Source organism: Neolamprologus brichardi, chromosome 15 (genome assembly GCF_056152115.1).
Source record: "Neolamprologus brichardi isolate AB-2024 chromosome 15, ASM5615211v1, whole genome shotgun sequence".
Taxonomy (NCBI): Eukaryota; Metazoa; Chordata; class Actinopteri; order Cichliformes; family Cichlidae; genus Neolamprologus; species Neolamprologus brichardi.
In genome coordinates this window covers 27,285,282-27,303,778 of record NC_142118.1, presented here as the reverse complement: position 1 = coordinate 27,303,778, position 18,497 = coordinate 27,285,282, and the positions used below count along the sequence as shown (strand labels likewise).

Sequence of the window (18,497 nt, the reverse complement as noted above, 5' to 3'; positions counted from 1 at the left end):
AACTCAGATGAAGAAAATGGCGAGGGGGCCAATCTCGATTCTTTGCAAGAGGTCATATAAAATATCAGCCAACAAATCTTTGACCTCCGGACGAAGATGAAAGTTGACTTCAACGCATTCAAAGAAGTCTTCAGGCGTGAGTTGAAAGACAACCTGAAGAGATTCAAAGAAGATACAAGCCAACAGCTAATAAGCTAGCGGTCCAAGAATACGACGAGACACTTGAGGAAGCCGAAACACGAGTGGCGGGGCTTGAAAGCTGGTCAGCGGTGGCCTACGACACGCTGAGACAATCGCTAATGGAGCAGAGGAAACTAACCGAAAGGCTAGAAGACCTTTAGTCTAGATCAAGAAGAAATAACCTGCGAATCTACGGAGTCCCCGAAGGAGAAGAGGGCAGCTCGGTAATAAGCTTTGTTGAAAATGTGATCAGAAGAAGGAGGCTAATGGCTGATGGCACTGACCCACGAATACAACAGGCTCACCGATCCCTCGGTCCTAAGCCAGGTGCTGATGCTGCTCCCCGTTCCATTGTCGTCTGTTTTCTTCAGTTCAAAACAAAGGAAACTGTCCTCAGAAACGCATGGCAGAAGAAGATCCTCGTCAAAGACAAACCCATCGGTTTCGACCATGACTTTCCTGCTACGGTAGTACAACAGCGCTGTGCACATAGAGAAGTGAAAAGCGCACTTAAACAAAAGGGCATACGATTCCAATCTCCATTTACAAAACTCCGGATCCACTGGGACACAGGCCCTCAGGTGTACCACAGTCCGGCGGAGGCGGTACGAGAGATGCAGCGGAGAGGTTTTACGGTGGAGGAGCCACACGAAAGAGGAGGATTTGACCCTACGTCTCTACTGGAGCAACTGGAGCAAGCGTCACCATGGCAACCCGCGACCCGGAGAAGCAACAACGGAGCCATTCAGAGAGTGCGCGACAAACTACAAGGGAACAACTTGACTTTAGAGAAGGGTTTGACTTTATAGAAACTATTTCAGTGTGGGGGCAGATAACGTAATCACTCCAAATATGTATCTGGCTCTCTTGAATAATTAATATGTTCTTCATGGTTCAAGTTGTTTATAATCGCTCTACCTTGAGGTAGCCATCAATTTAAGATAGGATGAGTGTGACTCAGATCGGGGTTCTCACTGATTCTAAGAGAGGGACCTCACTTCTGGTGAGGCTCTCTCTCTCATCATTGTGTGGGGGTGTGTCATTTACCTCATATTGGGAGTCATATTGCAATGTTGTTCGAGTTTTGAATTCTACAGTTCTCTTTAATTGTTCATCTATTTGTTCTACCATGTTTTGGTTTAGGTTTTGTTTGTTTTTGAGGTCAGTGGTGGAGGATCATTTTATTTTCACAACAGTATACTATGTCACAGTGTCTGGAATTGATGTTGCTTAACGGCCTGGGAAATCCAATCAAAAGAGCCAGAGTATTAGCAAAAATTAAACAAGAATGCAAAAGGAAGAATGTCACAGAGTGTTAGACTGTAGAATTGGGGTAGCGGATGTCTCAGATCATAACGCGATTTTTCTGACAATTCAGTTGGACTCACTTCCAAGGAAAACGGTTTGGCGCCTTAATGTAGGGCTTCTGTCACGGCCGGCGGGGGCAGACCGTGTGGAGAGTGTGTGTGGTGGACCAAGGCACGAACACAGGTGAAAAGACGGGAGTGAACTTAAACTGAAAGCGAGCCTTTATTTGGGCTGATGCAGAAGGAAGTAGACAAAACATAACAGGGACAGAGACTGCAACTAACCAAGAACCTAAACTGGAAAAACACTAACCTGACTGAAAGGAACAACTATGACCACCGTGAACAGAATGCTGTGCAGATGCATGGAAACTGTGAACCAAATGGCGTGACAAAAACAGACATGAACATGACCTGCACGGAACCTCATCGTGCAGCTGCATGAAAAACAACATAATCCAAATGGCAAACATGAACTGCACAGAATCCTGAAAAACACTTAACTTGACCAGAGGGGAGGTACACAGACGACGCGACGACGAACAAAGGAAGACTGAGGACTTAAATACACACATGAGGTGATCAGGGGAAGTGGAGACACATGAGAACACAGCTGACTAGAATGAAACATAATGACAATACAGAGGAAAGTAACACTAACTACAATGAACAAAGAACACCAGACTCTTCCAAAATAAAACAGGAAACACGGAGACATAGACATGGAGATAAAACATCACATGAACTTAACCGCATAGACAAGAAACATGACACGTAGACGCAGGAACCAGGGAGACTGAGTACAGGGGGAGATGACAGAAACAACTAAGAAATAAGGACTAAACAGCAACCTATAAATTAACTAGATTGAAAATCTGTAATATCAAAATAAATATAAATGTAAATCAAATATGTAAGACTGCATTCTTCCATTTGCGCAACATCTCTAAAATTAGAAATATCCTGTCTCAGAGTGATGCTGAAAAACTAGTTCATGCATTTATTACTTCCAGGCTGGACTACTGCAATTCATTATTATCAGGATGTCCAAAAAACTCACTGAAAAGCCTTCAGCTAATCCAAAATGCTGCAGCAAGAGTCCTGACAGGGACTAGAAAGAGAGAGCATATTTCTCCTGTTTTGGCTTCCCTTCATTGGCTTCCTGTTAAATCCAGAATTGAATTCAAAATCCTGCTCCTCACATACAAGGTCTTAAATAATCAGGCCCCATCTTATCTTAATGACCTTGTAGTACCATATTACCCTATTAGAGCACTTCGCTCTCGCTCTGCAGGCCTACTTGTTGTTCCTAGAGTATTTAAAAGTAGAATGGGAGGGAGAGCCTTCAGTTTTCAGGCCCCTCTTCTGTGGAACCAGCTTCCAGTTTGGATTTGGGAGACAGACACTATCTCTACTTTTAAGATTAGGCTTAAAACTTTCCTTTTTGCTAAAGCATATAGTTAGGGCTGGACCAGGTGACCCTGAATCCTCCCTTAGTTATGCTGCAATAGACGTAGGCTGCCGGGGGATTCCCATGATGCATTGAGTTTTTCCTTTCCAGTCACCTTTCTCAGTCACTATGTATTAATAGACCTCTCTGTATTGAATCATATCTGTTATTAACCTCTGTCTCTCTTCCACAGCATGTCTTTTATCCTGTCTTCCTTCTCTCACCCCAACCGGTCGCAGCAGATGGCCGCCCCTCCCTGAGCCTGGTTCTGCTGGAGGTTTCTTCCTGTTAAAAGGGAGTTTTTCCTTCCCACTGTTGCCAAAGTGCTTGCTCATAGGGGGTCATATGATTGTTGGGTTTTTCTCTGTATCTATGAAGCGCCTTGAGGCGACTTTTGTTGTGATTTGGCGCTATATAAATAAAATTGAATTGAACTGAAAATGAATACAAAAATACCTAAAACTCAAACACACCCGTGAGAGCTTCTCAATAATGAATCTATTACAAATGAACATATTAAACAAGAAATAGATACATTCATTAAAGAGAATGACAACGGAGAAGTGAACCCTCTAATTATTTGGGATTCAATGAAAGCCATTCTGCGGGGAAGCTTGATAGCAAAAGCTTCTTTTGTTAAAAAAAAAAAAAAAAAAGAATTGAAAAATATAATCAGCTGACAAAAAATGTAAATTAATTAGGCTTTCCCGTCATATGCTTATGGCTGGCACAACCTTCATGGAAGCCCATTCTATTTATCCCAAAGTAAGACATGATATCAGCAAACCAAAAATGAAATATAGCAGTTACAGAGAAGAACTCCCTTAATGTTGTTAACCAATGGCAATGGGAAGCAGCCAAGTAAGCCAAAACTACTATAGCAGGTGGGAAACCAGTAAACCAAATGGCAAAAAGACATGCAAAATAGCTCACTTAACTCTTAATGTAACTTAAGTTACATTAGATTATATACTTGCACTTTTGGAGGTAGAATAGGTTGTGTAGGCACTACTTGAAAACTTGAATTTGTAAAATTTAATACCTTACTGTCAAATATTCATTACAGCTATAATGTAAAAATGAAAAATGTTATGCTGTCTTAGCAAATAACAACATCGACCTTGGTACAACAGATGGTTCAAAAAAACTCTTTCTTAAATCAGCCAATAATGTTCAGTATGTGTGGGTAGCCAATAAGCCTCTGAGATTAAGTGGGAATGCTGAGGCTTTCATGTCTCATGAACGTCTACTTAGGCTACGTTCACACTGCAGGTCTTAATGCTCAATTCCGATTTTTTGATCAAATCCGATTTTTTTGTCTGCTTGTTCACACTACAAATAAAATGCGACCAGCAAACGCGCTCTAGTGTGAACGCTCAAAGCGGCCCGCATGCGCAAAAGAAGATGTCACACACAACGCGCTCTGTTTAGACCCAGAGCAAACAATATTGTTTGACTGATGGCCCTTAATATAAAGACTTCGGACTTTACGTTTCCCAATTTTTGCTTTAAGTTATTTTGTTATTTACATAATAATGTAGATAACCTAATAATTATCCTTATTGCTGTTTTAGAGGAGCGGTGCTTCAAAGGACAGATTATACAGTACAAATAAAATGTTCACGTTTCTCCAACGTTGTCTTCCCAACTGTTTCACTGACATCTGCACGGGATGGCCAGGAAGCGTTCGCGATGTCTTCTCGGGCGCTTCTCTGGCGCTGATAATTGGCGTCTGTCTTGTGTCAGTGACGTAAAAGACGGATTTAATGCGACATGACCGTTCACACAGCAGTCGCTTTCTAAAACATTGGATATGTATCGGATTCAGTACCACATACGAAAGTGACCCAAATCAGATTTGAAAATATCGGATTTGTGCCGTTCACACTGTCATACGATGATCGGATATGGGTCGCATAGGGTCAAAAAAATCGGATTTGATGCAGTGTGAATGTAGCCAAAGATATTAGCATGTTTGTCAGTCAAAAGTCTATCGGCCATTCAAGTACAATGACAATACCATGAGAGATGTAATAAAAGGAAGCATTTTAGACAATGCCACTGATGGAAAAATCTTGACTGGAGGTCATAGTTTTTGTTGCCTTAAAAAAATTATACCAACCTGAAAGTCATGTTGTTATAAGCACAAAGCTTCATAGATACTCATATTAGGGCTATAATACAGTTCAAGTTTTGTTATATAGCACCAAATTAATTTGAACTGATCTGAATCAAGACCCAGTTTTATTTCATTCAAACGTGTCTTTTTAAACAACACTATATAAAATGCATTTGCCTTAAAACACAGTGTTTAAAAAAATACTGTGAACAAATACTCTCCCACACTCACACACACACACCCCTCAAGAACATTGTTGCGTACCTGTATGCTTTATACATACATACATTATGCATTTCTATTTGTAATGTCCTTTTATCACCCCCCTACGGCCACCCCTTTTTTTCCTGCCTGTCCTGCCTTAGACATTGTCATACTGTATACCACATATAACTTTAAATAATACGAACAGAAAGGAAGAAATAAACAGATAAACCCTTAACAAGATGAGCCTATAGAGAATTTATAGAGCTGACCTTGGAAAAGCAAAATGTGTTTCATTCAGATCATAATTCTGATTGCAAAAGCTGTAAGGTAAGGTTTCAAAAGAAGAAGAAGAATGAGAAGACATATCTCTGCACTGTTTGTGCAAACATTTCTCATTCATGTGGCCTGAAATGAGGTGTCAAAGGAAAACGAATAAAACACAGCATACACAGTTAAGGTCAAGGCTCTAAAGGGTCTTTTAATGTGAGAGTATTTGTCTTTTGTGGTGCACCTGCTTTGTTTTTTTCAGTCTCAAAAGTTGGGATATGGCTTCTATGTTAAGAATGTTTTACATAATAATGCTGAGAAAAGCCTAGGGTTATTTTTTTTCTGACAAAATCAAGCTGGCAAAACACAAGCAGAGCAGTCAGAACTGTTCTTTGTTTCACTGTTTCACATTATAACCAAGAAAAGTATTCAATTCAATTCAATTCAATTCAATTTTATTTATATAGCGCCAAATCACAACAAATGTCGCCTCAAGGCGCTTCATAGATACAGAGAAAAGCCCAACAATCATATGACCCCCTATGAGCAAGCACTTTGGCGACAGTGGGAAGGAAAAACTCCCTTTTAACAGGAAGAAACCTCCGGCAGAACCAGGCTCAGGGAGGGGCGGCCATCTGCTGCGACCGGTTGGGGTGAGAGAAGGAAGACAGGATAAAAGACATGCTGTGGAAGAGAGACAGAGATTAATAACAGATATGATTCAATACAGAGGTAAGCAAAAGTATACACATTAGTCACTTAAGCCAAAGTATAGATACTAATGTTAAAACATTTTCTGGTAAATGCTGAAGTAAAAGATAAATGATGAATATAAAAATAAAAAGTAGGTCTTTGGAGGACATTTATACCAGGTAATTTTTTTTGTCAAGCTAACTGAACCTCATATTATGCCATAATAATGCTTAAATATCCATCCATCCATCTTCATCCGCTTTATCCGGGGCCGGGTCGCGGGGGCAGCAGCCTAAGCAAAGAGGCCCAGACCTCCCTCTCCCCAGCCACCTCCTCCAGCTCATCCAGGGGAACACCAAGGCGTTCCCAGGCCAGCCGAGAGATATAATCTCTCCAGCGTGTCCTGGGTCTGCCCCGGGGCCTCCTCCCGGTGGGACATGCCTGGAACACCTCACCCAGGAGGCGCCCAGGGGGCATCCTTACCAGATGCCCAAACCACCTCAGCTGGCTCCTTTCGATGTGGAGCAGCAGCGGCTCTACTCTGAGCCCCTCCCGGATGGCCGAACTTCTCACCCTATCTCTAAGGGAGATGCCAGCCACCCTTCGGAGGAAGCTCATTTCCGCCGCTTGTATCCGCGATCTCGTCCTTTCGGTCACTACCCACAGCTCGTGGCCATAGGTCAGGGTAGGGACGTAGATCGACCGGTAAATTGAGAGCTTCGCTTTTACACTCAGCTCCCTCTTCACCACGACGGACCGGTGCAGCGTCTGCATTACTGCAGCTGCAGCCCCAATCCGTCTGTCGATCTCCGGCTCCCTTCTCCCATCACTCGCGAACAAGACCCCGAGATACTTGAACTCCTCCACTTGGGGCAGGACCTCATCCCCGACCCGGAGTGGGCACTCCACCCTTTTCCGGCTGAGAACCATGGCCTCAGATTTGGAGGTGCTGATCCTCATTCCCGCTGCTTCACACTCGGCTGCGAACCGCTCCAGTGTGAGCTGGAGGCCCTCACCCGATGAAGCCAACAGAACCACATCATCCGCAAAGATCAGAGATGAGATCCTGAGGCCACCAAAGCGAAAGCCCACTTGGCTGCGCCTAGAAATCCTGTCCATAAAAATTATGAACAGAACCGGTGACAAAGGGCAGCCCTGGCGGAGCCCATCACCCACCGGGAACGAGTCCGACTTATTGCCGGCAATGCGAACCAAGCTCTTGCAACGGTTGTATAGGGATCGAATGGCCCGTAGCAATGGGCCAGACACCCCATACTCCCGCAACACCTCCCACAGGACACCCCGAGGGACACGGTCGAATGCCTTCTCCAAGTCCACAAAACACATGTAGACTGGTTGGGCAAACTCCCATGCACCCTCAAGTATCCTCGAGAGGATGAAGAGCTGGTCCAGTGTTCCGCGACCAGGACGAAAACCGCATTGTTCCTCCTGCATCAGAGGTTCGACTAGCGGACGAACTCTCCTTTCCAGCACCCTGGCATAGACTTTCCCGGGGAGGCTGAGGAGTGTGATCCCCCTGTAGTTGGAACACACCCTCCGGTCCCCCTTCTTAAAGATGGGGACCACCACCCCGGTCTGCCAATCCACGGGTACTGCCCCTGATCTCCACGCAACATTGCAGAGGCGTGTCAGCCAGGACAGCCCTACAACGTCCAGAGCCTTCAGGAACTCGGGGCGGACCTCATCAACACCAGGGGCTCTGCCACCAAGGAGTTGTTTAACTGCCTCAGTGACCTCGCCCCCAGAAATTGGCGGGTCATTCCCCTCATCCCCAGACTCTGCTTCCTCCTTGGAAGACGCGTCAGTGGGCTTGAGGAGGTCCTCGAAGTATTCCTTCCACCGCCTGACAATTTTCTCAGTCGACGTCAGCAGCGCTCCGCCAGCACTATACACAGTGCAGGTAGAGCACCGCTTTCCCCTCCTGAGACGCCTGACGGTTTGCCAGAACCTCTTCGAGGCAGTCCGAAAGTCTTTTTCCATGGCCTCTCCGAACTCCTCCCACACCCGAGTTTTTGCTTCAGCCACTGCCCGAGCCGCATTCCGCTTGGCCTGTCGATACCTGTCGGCTGCCTCCGGAATCCCACAGGCTAACCAAGCCCGATAGGACTCCTTCTTCAGCCTGGTGGCTCCCTTCACCTCTGGTGTCCACCATTTGGTTCGGGGATTACCACCACGGCAGGCACCAACCACCTTGCGGCCGCAGCTCAATGCAGCAGCTTCGGCAATGGAGGCGCTGAACATGGTCCATTCGGACTCGATGTCCCCCGCCTCCCTCGGAATGCTGTTGAAGCTCTGCCGGAGGTGTGCGTTGAAGATCTCGCGGACTGGGGCCTCTGCTAGTCGTTCCCAGCACACCCTCACTACGCATTTAGGTGCACCAGGTCTGTCCAGCGTCCTCCCCCGCCACCTGATCCAACTCACCACCAGGTGGTGATCAGTTGACAGCTCAGCCCCTCTCTTTACCCGAGTGTCCAGAACATATGGTCGCAGGTCTGGTGATACGATTACAAAATCGATCATCGACCTACGGCCTAGAGCGTCCTGGTGCCACGTGCACTTATGGACACTCTTATGTTCGAACAAGGTGTTCGTTATGGCCAAACTGTGATTAGCACAGAAGTCCAATAACAAAGCACCGCTCGGGTTCAGATCAGGGAGGCCGTTCCTCCCAATCACGCCCCTCCAGGTCTCGCTGTCGTTACCCACGTGAGCATTGAAGTCTCCCAGCAGGACAACAGAGTCTCCAGGTGGAGCACCTTCCAGCACCCCCCCCAGGGACTCTATGAAGGCTGGGTACTCCGAACTGCCACTCGGCGCATAAGCGCAGATGACAGTCAGGACCCGTTCCCCGACCCTAAGGCGCAGGGAACAAACCCTCTCGTCCACCGGGAAAAACCCCAACGTACCGGCAGCAAGCCGAGGGGATATTAGAATACCCACCCCAGCCCGCCGCCTCGCACCAGGGGCAACTCCAGACTGAGACAGAGTCCAGCCCCTCTCCAGGAGACTGGTTCCAGAGCCCAAGCCGTGCGTAGAGGTGAGCCCGACTATATCTAGCCGGTACCTCTCAACCTCACGCACTAACTCAGGCTCCTTCCCCACCAGAGAGGTGACATTCCATGTCCCTATTGCCAGTCTTGGCAGCCGGGGGTCAGTCCGCGAGGGCCTCCGCTCCTGGCCGCCACCCGGCACACAATGCACCCGACTCCTATGGCGCCTCCTGCGGGTGGTGGGCCTGCGGGAGGATGGGCCCATGTCTCCTCTTCGGGCTGTGCCCGGCCGGGCCCCATGGACTAAGGCCCGGCCACCAGACGCTCGCCCTCGGGCACCCTCCCCGGGCCTGGCTCCAGGGCGGGGCCCCGGTAACCCTATCCCGGGCAGGGTAAACTGTTCCCTCTGTGTTTTTTTCATAGGGGTCTTAATAATTAAATATCTGTTACAAAAACCAAAAAAACCAAAGGGAATCTAAAAAGTAGGTCTACTTTCTATACAGCTTCATTACCTTACATTTATACCCTAATATTGATCATGAACATCACAGCTGCTCTGCACCAGTCAAACACAGGGCTTCATTGCAAATTTCACCAAATTTCTTTCAGTGAACATGTGAACAACAAAATATTCTTATACTTCAACTTGTACTGCAAGATGTTAAAAAGAACAAGGACCTTACATTTAAGCATTAAATTTACAGTTGGTCAGTCCTTTTGTTACTTTACATTATGTATTTTTTCCATCTCTTAGTGAAGAAGTTTTCTCTCCAAGGGAAACTACACAATAACAGCTTATGTGTTCTTTGAGCTGTTAGAACGTTAGCATTTTTCTGTCACTTAGAAAATAATACTTTCTTATAGGGATGCACCGATACCACTTTTTTGGAAATGAGTACGAGTACGAGTACTTGCATTTCAGTACTCGCCGATACCGATACCGAGTACTTAATAAAAACATGATTTAAATTTAGAGGTAACAGCTTTAGTCCTATAATTTAACAAAAAACAAACAAACAAGGGACTAGTTTGGAATTAAGAACATTTATTTAAAATGAAAAGCATGTTGTATGCAACATATTACAGAATAAATAATTATAAAAAACAAAATTTAATTTTCAATTTGTTCGTCTGTTTCTCTGTTTAGAAGTCTCACAAGCACAGTCACAGCTGGGATGACATCAGAGGCTAGTGCGTCGTAGCTGCTCACTTTTTTAGTTAGTTCCTCAAAGGGGGCGAGGATGGCAACAGTCGTCTCCATAAGAGCCCATTGGTGAGCGGTGAGATAGTCAGGGAGTTCATGCTCGGACACGCCCAGCCCTCGCTTTTGCTCAATGAAGGACTGGAGCATGTAATACGTGCTGTTCCAGCTGTACGTCCTGCTGCAGTCTCTTTATTGGCTGGTTGAGCTGTCCCTGAATGTCCTCGAGGCGGGAGTGGGCTAAGGCGGAATGTTTAAAATGCCCAACTATTTTCCATCCCACTGCTATAGCATCAGCTATGCTCCTCTGTGCTAATAAGCGTGGGTAAATAAGCATGGGTAAACTCTTTGTACTCGTTGTCGTGTTTTTGGTGCTTGATTAAATTGCTTGTGTTAAATGTGCTACCTTTTGAGCCTCCTCTGGACAATTTCGCTGAGCACAATTTGCAGTCCGCCTTTGTTTTTGCGTCTTCGTTCACTTTGAAATAGTTCCACACGGCTGACTTGTCTCGCCTCCCCTTCTTCCCGCTCTGAGCTGCAGCCGGGGCCTGGGGGCGGGCACTTGGCGCCTGTGATTAACCCCTTACATGCCGCTCAAACATAGACAGGTCTCGGACCGTGGTATCGGTCCCCGGTATTGGGGGGACTTTTAATGAGTACGAGTACTTTAGAAAATGTGGTATCGAGGCCGATACCCGATACCAGTATCGGTATCGGTGCATCCCTACTTTCTTAAAACCCACATCCTTTGTTTGGTGCATGCTAGCTGCTGAAATACTGCTGAAATACGGAAATACTGCTGAAATAGCTTTCTAGATAATTAAGCCCAAATTTAATAAGGTTTAACTCCTTTTTAATTTTGCACTGCCAGTTACTGGTATTTGATCTTCTACCTGAACTGGGAACAAAGATTAATTGACCCTCCATATATCTATAGGAGTATAATGACAAAACATGATGTGGTAGATTAGATTTGTTAGATGCATTAGATTAGAAGAAATTAGCAAATCTAAAAAAACAAAAGCCTAGAAATAGACTGAATTGCAGCAAAGAGAGCAGACATTTGGAAAGGAGCATATCAACTACTATTCACAGTGGGGCATATAAGTTAAAAAAAAAAAAAAAAAAGCTTCACACAGTGCAGGTACCTGATGGCATGATTAAGACTACTGTTTTTCCTTAAGGCTTCTGCACAATCTATTTAGTCAGTGTCTCCTTACTAAAATCTCAAGTATTTCCTAATACAGCTCAGAGTATAAATCCCTCTCTCTGCAGCAGAGTTGAATTATTATTATTAAATTATTCCTGACCTAAAATGACCCCCGCTGGGTCAAAACATCTGCACATGATGTATTTTTAGGATGTTTTTTTAGACTCAAGTCACAACTGTTAAACAACTTAATGTTAACGTCATTAGCTATCTACAAACCCAATTTGGAAAACGTTGAGATGCTGTGTAACATGTAAAAACAAAACCGAATGCCATGATTTGCAAATCTCATAAAGCCATTTTTCATTCAAAATAGAACATAGAAAACATATCAAATGTTTAAACTGAGAAAAAGTTTAACTTCTGGGAGAGGAACATTGTGTCATTCTTCTGTGATATAGGGTACTAGCTGCTACACCCATGTTTTACAGATGGGCGTAGATACTCAATGTTGTACCTCTCTCCTGACATCTTCCATACATAGTGACGACTTGAACGAAAAATTCCAAATTTGGATTCATAACCCCATAAAAGCTGTTACCATTGATTTCAAGTCCAGTTGGTGAGTAATTTGGCCTCAGATTACCTCAGATTGGCTTCTTGGCAGCAAACCTCCCATTGAGACCATTTCTAAAACTACAGCCTCAACTGATCAACTGAAGGGCAAGATACATCTCCCAGGTCCCATGTCATGATTTTGTTAGGATTTTTCAATTTTTCCATTTTACACTGCACACCATGCTGACATATGCCATGTTTTTGGCTAACAGCTCTTTGGGAATCACCTTGCTGGTACAAAAATTATATTTTATGCCTGTCAAACGGTGTTACTTTGAGGGCATTTTTTGTAGATTTAACTAAAGAAATGCTCTCAGGACAGGCTGCTAGTAACAACGTGTCTAAAAATACAATTTAAAATAAAAATCTCTACTACGTTTTATGTTTTGTGTAGGCACAAAACTAGTTGATCCCTTGAGTTTGATAGCTTTTTTACACCTGAATAATTCATAGGTCAGTGTTAAGTGGCTTAACAAACAAGCAAAAAAAAAAAAGTCCTCTAAAAATGTTTAAAACAAAATCCTAAGCCTCCAACAAGTCATCATTTTCTCACCAAACGGTTTTTCCCAAGGGCTAAGATGGTTTGCAAATAATTTCTGCTACATGAAACAGTCTCAGCTTTAAGGTCAAATTCTTAGAAAATCTTATAACTCCAAGAATTTCTAAGAATTTCAGCTCTAGGAGCAATTCTTCATACAAGGAATCTTTGTGAATGCCCAACTGATCATAACAGCGTCATAATTTTCATCGGTGACAGTAACTTCAGAAGCACTTCATGTGTGACATCAATTCTTCTCTGAAATTCTTTGAAAGACTCATTTTCTCAGAAAACTGATATTTAGGGTCATTTCCAGTGAAAAAAGTACCAAAGAACTCATGCCTCACACTTTATTTTAGACCAGTACACTTTAGATGAGTTCAGGAGGCTAGCAACAACAATTCAAGTTTCCATACATACGTTTGAAAAGGTAAACAACTACTTGTAACTAACTACAATATATTTACAGAAGTACTTATGTATTTTAACACAGCTGCGAACTACATTTGCTGTAACTGAATACTAGGGGTTTGTGCAACTTGCACTACCCAGTTATTACATTTAACTGACATTTGTTTGCAAAATCTTTGCCTAAAATAAAATCATCTGCAGAGCACACAAACAGGCTACTTATGAGATAAAAAATAGTTCATCACGTGTCCATTGCATGCTCCCTTTTTTCAAGTACTTTCTAAAACAAAGTTCAATTCTTCTTCCTTCTGGTGCAGCACTGTCTACAGATGAGTCTTTCTAAAGCAAAAAATTTAAAAATTTAAAAATAATTACATTTTCCTTGCTCTTAGTTCTTCTATTTCAAAAAGCATTTCAGTGTAACTTGTAATATAGACATTTAGATAGATAATTTATTTTCTGACAAATTAGATAAATTAATTTCCCAAATATTCTCAGTCTCGTGTTTCCTCTCGTGATCACTGGGAATGGACTGGACTTAATACCAATTAGAACATGACTGATGTATGAGATTTAAAACCAATCCCAACGCTGATACTTGGTGATATCAAAAATCCAATATGTCGGGCATTTTTTTTTTCTTTTAGACACACAAACCATAAACAGATTTCCCCAACATTTGTTACATGTAATTTATGAGTCTTTACTAACACAATTCAATTTAAAAATAATCCTGTTTGATTGTCAGAACAGTTCATAGATTACTTGCTTACACTCTGCACGACTCTAATCAGATTAGCTGGCTGTTCTGTTTGTGGGGTTCCGAATACAAGTGTTGACAACTGGAAAGTTGCACACTGCTCTCTAGTGGAAAAGCTCAAAACTCAGAACACTACTTTTTAAAATTTTCATATTTCGGCTGTTATACAGTCCAATACTGACCTATTAGCAAATAGCTGATATCAACTCTAATTACAATATTAACTTATAACAGAATTGTTATTATAAATAAACAACATTATTATGAATTTTGTGAGCAAGTCGCAATGAATTTGGTGATCATTTCGTTGCAAAAAAGCACTAATTTTGAAATCACTGAAAATCACTGAAACCTGAAATACAGGTTGAAATTTACGTACATGCAGTCACTGTATTTTCCATAATCCAGGAGTAAACTTGAAATAAGGCGGTATTTACATTTATATGATTTTCCACTACAAAGTATTACATAAAGTATTTCAGCTGCGAGTTAGAGTAACACCTTCAATAAATGAGTAATTCAAATTCAAAATCTGACAGGCAAGTTAATATGTAATACTGTTATCTTTACATGTGGTCCAGCTGATGTGATCCATGGAGATACTTCCTCAATAATAAAAAAAATGTCATCCTACAGCCTGTTTATACCCTCAAGACTCCTTTTTCAGTCTCATTCCTGTGATGCTTAAATGATGCAGTCAAAGTTGCGTTTGCGGTGCTTCAGCATCAGCTAGCACTACAAAAGACGAGTGATCATGAATAGAATAATATTTGGCAGATAATTTAAAATACAACTTTTCAAACAGATCAACAAATATCAGCAAAATCCAGCTATTCTCTGTAGAGATGCACTGATCCAGGGTTATTGGTCCTGCCTGATGAACGGCAGGTAAGCAAGCCTCAAGTAAGACCAATTTTAAGCAAGTCCATTGCACAGTACAGCATTGCATTCTGCAGCCTGACTGACAAATCTCCTTCATGTCGTGTCTCCTGTGCTTGCCAAATTTATCATGTTTTGTTTTGATAACCATCACGTCCAACAGAAAAAACAGCACAAAGATACCCATAACTATGACCCTCATTCGGAAATAGACACCTGCACCGCAACGGGAAAAGGCGCACGAAAGTGGCAGGCAGATGAAGACAAAACGCGACATCATAATACTTTTACGTTTTGCAATCTACAAAGGTTTGCACTTTGACAAACAACTTGTGAGAACTGTGACTAATGTTCATGTGTGTGGGGAAAACAGTGTATAAAGTGTGTAGCGAGGGGCTAGTTATTCTGAGAACCCCTGCTGCAATAAATGAGGGACCACTGTATATACTTTCTCTATGATTATTGTATTCAACCTGTTAACATTTAATATTTTCTTGATAGAACCAACTTATTCTGCAGCAGAGCCATCCCCTGTTGCTTCTCCTGGCTCCCCAGTCCCTGGTCCCTGAGCTCCTGCTGCTGCACCCACAGGTATGTACAGCAAGCACTGATAACTTTTTACTCGGTGGCAGAACTTCCTCCCACATTCCTCCGACATTTCCGGTTCACACGCGATTGATTTGTGTTGGACACGCGTTGAAGTGCGAATGTGCACGCGTCAAATTAGGGCAGTCTGGCGCGTTTTTGTTCGCGTCAATCGCATTCAGTGTGCACACACCGTTACTGTGAGAAAATTTTTTAGGAAAAGTTTTCCTAATTAAACCATATGGGGAATGCCACAAAAGTATTCATAACAACAAATCTAACCAGACTCTTAAATTGACCTCACCCACATGAACATTGACATTTTAAAGAAGCTAAAAAAAGGAAAGTAGCTAAAGGTAAAGCTATCCAAAATCAGCAAGCAAGCTACAAGCCAGCAGCCTTGGTATAAGCAAATGTTCAAAGCAGTTATGAGAACAATTATGGAGACATAGAGACAAATCCTCTTATCTGGTGAAGTTATAAACATACTGAAAAATGATGTAACTGATACTTGTTTTGTTATAGAAATCTCCTGCACCTGCTTAAGTTTGGCGAGGTAAAATATGTCATATGGGGGTAAAGTAGGACTGGGCGATATATTGAGTTTTTTAAAAATATCGATACATTTTCATACGAGATATAAGATGTGACAATATCGTTTATATCGATATAGTATATGTTACGTTATAATTATACTTGTGGAGCCGCAAGTTTGCCTCTCTTTCGTCCACTTTTGTCACTATGCAACGTTACTGGGCCTCGCCTCTCCTTCACTGAACACAACTCCCCCTCCCCCATCGCTTCACCTGCAGGCAACGACAAGATGGACACAGCAAATCTCCGTTAACGAGTTACTGCGGACCGCCCCGTGCGTGGGGCTGTTCAGCGTCGACGTGTTAGCGAGCTAACCACACCAACAACATGCATGGCCTAAAATCCTTTCATTTTCTCAAAAATCGACAGTGTGCCTTATGTATGAATTCTGGTTGTGCTTACTGACCGCGAATCGATTTTATGTGGTACACGGCGCTCAGCAATCTATCAATAAATGTTTTGACTTTGGTAAGCTACGAAGCCGCATTGCTTAATGCATTGTCGAAGCATTATGGCTACCATAGTCAGGAACCTCGCGGAGTAATACGTACTGTGCTTCAACGTAATATTGCCGTATTGTGTGTGTATAAGGACCATAAATGGCACCTGTTAAGAGACACGGTTATGAAGCAGATTTCAAACTCAGGCTGTCAGTCACGCAGTAGAACTTGGGAACACAGCAGCTGTGAAATCTGTCTATGTTATTATGCTCAGCGTCTGTTAGTTTACATTTTGACCGCACAATTGTGAGCTTTTTGTTATGCACAAAAACAACATTGTTTTCTTTTATTTATGGAGCATTATTATTTAATAAATGCTGATAATTTATTTTTGAGTAAGTTCTTCATGTACATCTACGCTGTATGTTAATAAAAGTGCCTGTGTGACATCTGGGACACAGCTTTGACTAAGAACTCTCTTTCTGTTCTTACCTTATGGCTTAAAAAAAAATATATCGAGATATTTATCGTATATCGCCATCCAGCTAAAAAATATCGAGATATGAATTTCGGGTCATATCGCCCAGCCCTAGGGTAAAGCAACTAATTTTCAGTAAATTTTCTATATTTCTTTCAAGTAACATACTGGTTTTTGTTTTGTATTGTAGTTTAATCATTTATGTTAGTATGAAAATAAGTTTATTTGTGCTTCTATAGGTTGTCAGTTATAATTGTTAGATAGAAAATTAGCAAAAATACGTATCAGTGGGTCACACTTTCAGAGAAATTAAATCAGTGTATCTCTAGTTCTGTGCAATATGCCACACATGATGTCTTAAAAGCAAAATTTTGCTGTGTAAAAATGCTGTACATATCAGGGAAAGAAAAATACCATTAAAGTGTGACACCCAAAAATGAAAAAAAAAATGTAAGAATGACAGGACGGGAGAGGAAGATAAGAGATTATTATCAAAGGAAATAATGGCTCTTTGTGACACAGATCAGCTGATCACAGCCTGTGCACAAAGAAAAATCTACTGGAACTAAAAACATACATTTTTACATCTGTCATTTGTAAGAGATTCCCTTTCCCATGCTCCACTGCACATCTCCTACACCTGCCAAATCCCACCTTAAACCCTAGGCTATACCACACTTCTGCTCATTTTAATACAATCACTTACACATATTTTATTATTCTAAAAAAATTAAGTTATGGGGGAAAGAACTTAATTTTGCAATGTAGTGATCCCAGCTGTAACACACAGCTATAGTGAACGGATTTTCATCTGCTCAGTGACTGTGATGCACCACTTCCACCAAATCCCAGATGAGAATATTACTGGAGTTGCATGACCATCTGTTTATGTTTAACAAGGAGACAGACCTCTCTGGGGTCTACAGTAGCTGACCAACATCACAAAGGAATTATTATATTAATTTTGCCTGTGGATGACTTTATTTTGAACATTTTGCTATGTCTGTAGTGGTCATGCCAAGTGACAAGAAAAACCTGTGTGGGGTGGAACCTGTGGTCCCAGACTCAATGATGAGCAAGTAAAGAGAAAGAAACAAAAGCAATTAACAAAAAAGCTGTTGTTCATTTAAAAAATAAATGTAACAAAATTATTCAGAAAGGTTCTAGTGGTGTGTTCCTCTTGTTTTAAAAGGTAAAAAGTAAGGTAAGAAAAAAAATAGTAAAATAGACCCAGCTGATTGCAGATATGTACTTACCTACTCACGCTTTGATCATCAGTCATCAGTCATTCCGAAGTCAGTGTATTTCCCACGGTCCCACGTTTCAATTTCAGTGTTAGAAAAGAAACCGCTCGGCTGCTGGCGCTGTAAACACAAAAATTCCCGTGAAGCTGCTTCTACTTTCCTGAGCTGCGAAGGCGCTCTGAACCTCCACTGCCGAGCAGCAGCCTTAAGTCAGGGAAGCAGCCCAGTTTAACGAACGCGTTCAACCAACTCAAGTTCCGTTCACGACTTTCAAAATAAAAGATAAGAGGTTTTTTTTCCCCCTTTGTTTTACAGAAAAATGTTCGTGCCCCCCCCCCCCCCCCCCCGCGTGCACACACACACGC

The 18,497-nt window shown here is 42.5% G+C and overlaps 1 long non-coding RNA gene across 1 annotated transcript in view; it reads right to left on the bottom strand.

The window, feature by feature from the left end:
• The window catches only part of LOC118454611 (uncharacterized), a 32,929-nt gene extending 14,671 nt beyond the window's left edge, over positions 1 to 18,258 (bottom strand). Inside the window, exon 1 of the long non-coding RNA XR_004843812.2 lies at positions 18,145 to 18,258. This is a non-coding gene — a long non-coding RNA (uncharacterized LOC118454611). The remainder of the gene's footprint in view (positions 1 to 18,144) is intronic.
• Positions 18,259 to 18,497: the final 239 nt, after the last annotated feature.